We start from the raw sequence: 2974 nt of genomic DNA, 5'->3' as shown, positions 1-2974 counted from the left end.
TGGCAGTAATTTTTTTAGAAATATATAGACTTTTACTAGGGTCAGCATTTTCATAATAATAAAGATTTCTCTAAAATAAATAGGCATACCAAATATCTTTAAGTAGTGATTAAAAATGAAGTAAAACTTAGTAAATTAACTATAAATCAACACATTTCAACATATAAACCAAGCCTTTGAAAGTTAGAGTTACTAGTGATTAACATGAAAACCATGATTAATATAGTTGATACTGTACTTTTCCAAAGTAAAGAAATATACTTAACTAATATTTTTATGAACCACTTTAGATATTACAAAATAAATTTTACTGAGCAAAAAAATGTGTTTTAAAAACCTCAGAAAGGCCCAGCTGGCATGGCTCAGTGGTTGAGCATCAACCTATGAACCTTGAGGTCACAGTTTGATTCCAGGTCAAGGCACATGCCCAGGTTGTGGGCTCAATCCCAGTATGGGGCCTGAAGAAGGGAGCCAATCAATAATTCTCTCTCATCATTGATGCTTCTATCTCTCCCTTTCCCTTCCCCTCTGAAATCAATAAATACATGTAAATTTTATCTCCAGGAAAAAAAAAAAGACATTAAAGATAGATAGAGATAGAGATAGAGTTAGAGATAGAGATATATAACTAGTGTTAAAATATTGTCATAGGTATGGAAATGTAACAACATCATTTGAATATAATAAAATGTTTAAAAAAGCAAATGATTATCAAAATACAGAAGAAGAGTTATTCTGAAACAAATTTTAAAAATCAAGATCATGAAGTAGTGGCAAATATGTTCCAGATACTAAAATACTGTGAGAACAGAGCTATCTCCTGAAGTGGTGATGACAAAGGACAGAGGTGGCTTTCAAAAATGCAAGGGTCGCAGCTAATTAATGTACCACCTCCTTCACATAAAATGAGAATCTCTTGAGAGGATGTAAGTCCCTTAGCAGACATATCTTAGAACTATTAATAAAATGTTTCACATTTCGGTAGAAAACTAAATCAATGCTGAAAGTGATGTGGGAATCAGAAGCATATTCAACTATGATACATGATCATTGACATTTTCCCAAATAGCCACTGGGAGTTTGAGATCCTCAAGACACTGAAGTCTCCTAGGTGCATGGCTGTCTGAACTCTCATTCACCAATGAGCATGAACTCTGGTGGTGCTTCAGATTCTGGGTGGAGAACTCCAATTAATTTTGCCGCAGCCTAATTTGACATGGGCATCAAGTGCCCTTTCAAATGTGTCACCCCACAGAGCTGGCTCACCTGTTTTCATTTGGGAAAACAACCAGTTCGTAGACTCCTTTTGGAAAGGTTTCTTTTTTGCACCACAGTACTGTATAAGTAACCTCAAAACTCTCGTCTATCCATGAGAGCCAAATTTAGAATGAGAAATTGTTCTTGGCATTCCTTATATTTATCCAAGCCTTTCTAAACGTCAGTTCATTGAGCAAAGCTTGTAAACATGAAATACCTTATCCATTCTGCCTTCAAATTCTGTACTCCAAAATTCAACCAATTCAGAGTGAGCTGTCCGAAGATAAATGTTTTTCTTAATATTTTCCAGAAACTCATTTATCTTCGATGGTTTACGGCAACAAATATAAAATTCATAAACTGTTTAATCATATTTTCCAAGGCCCCTCCAGAGCAAAAGAGAAGTACACAGGGGCATGGGCCTGTGTGGTTGGACCCCTCAGAGGACAAGCGTGGTATGTCTTCAGGTGCCCAGGAGGGCAGCCAGTAGGTGGTCTTTCTGGGACTCCTCCTTTAAAAAAAAAAAAAAAAATATATATATATATATATATATATATATATATATATATATATATATTTTTTTTTTTTTTTTTTATTGATTTCAGAGAGGGAAGAGAGAGAGACGAAAACATCAGCAATGAGAGGGAATCATTGATCAGCTGCTACCTGCACGCCCCCCACTGGGGACAGAGCCTGCAACCCAGGCATGTGCCCTTGACTGAAATCAAACCCGGGACCCTTCAGTCCACAGGCAATGCTCTATCCACTAAGTCAAAACAGCCAAGGCTAGGTTTCCTCTTTCTATAGCCTCCCTACTTTAAACTAAGACCTGGCCAATTTTTAAAAGATAATGACTTTCAAGATAGGTATTAAATATAATTATCTGTGCCAACATGATTCTTATTAAACAAGAATTCCCAAACTAATCTTGTTTCCATGTTGAGAAGTTATCAGGGGAAGGCAATGTTTTCCTTGGTCCATATTCCAAGAAGACATTGTCAAACTATCTCCATGGATAATATGGGTAAACGTGGACTGGTTGACAGTGAAGTCAAGTTTCTTAACTAGTAGAATGGCTGGATAAATATGCAACTGATAAACTTGATTCTGTCACCCTGGAAAGTAGTGTGGTGATGGGGGGGTGTTCTTCTTGCAAAAAAAACCAAACACATATATTTGGCTCATTTTTTAATGAGTCATATGGGTACAAAGAAATCAGATACAGTGATTCATTGTTGTTGCTGTTGTCTTGTTGTTAATTCTCATCTAAGGATATTTTTCCATTTACTTTTAGAGTGACTGGAAGGTAGAGGGAAAGAGAGAGAGAGGGAGAGAGAGAGAGAGAGAGAGAGAGAGAAGCATCAATGGGAAAGAGATACATCCACTCGTTACCTTCTGCATGCACCCCAACCAAGGCTGGGGATTGAACTTGCAATGGCGGTACATGCCCTTGACTAGAATTGAACCTGGGAGTCTTCAGTCCTTGGGCCAATACTTCATCCACTGTGCCAAACTAGCTAGGGCTGATATGTGATATTTTGATATAACTGCTTTGAAGATATTTTGACAGCCCTGTAAAATGATCTAATTTGAAGAAATTTTTCTATCGTACCAATTAACATAATTATGTATATGCTCTCTTCCTGATCAGCCCTTTTCTGAGTGAATTTTAGAGGTGCAGGAAGGTCAAATCCAGTGATAGGATGAAGCCTTGAGA

General features: G+C 37.0%; 1 pseudogene; it reads right to left on the bottom strand.

The window, feature by feature from the left end:
- Positions 1–989: 989 nt before the first annotated feature.
- LOC118707860 lies at positions 990–1675 on the bottom strand (annotated as a pseudogene).
- Between the last annotated feature and the right edge of the window lie 1299 nt (positions 1676–2974).

The sequence above is a fragment of the Pipistrellus kuhlii genome, unplaced genomic scaffold (genome assembly GCF_014108245.1).
Source record: "Pipistrellus kuhlii isolate mPipKuh1 unplaced genomic scaffold, mPipKuh1.p scaffold_m20_p_6, whole genome shotgun sequence".
Taxonomy (NCBI): Eukaryota; Metazoa; Chordata; class Mammalia; order Chiroptera; family Vespertilionidae; genus Pipistrellus; species Pipistrellus kuhlii.
The sequence above is the reverse complement of the archived record's forward strand: the minus strand, read 5'-3'. Positions and strand labels throughout refer to the sequence as shown.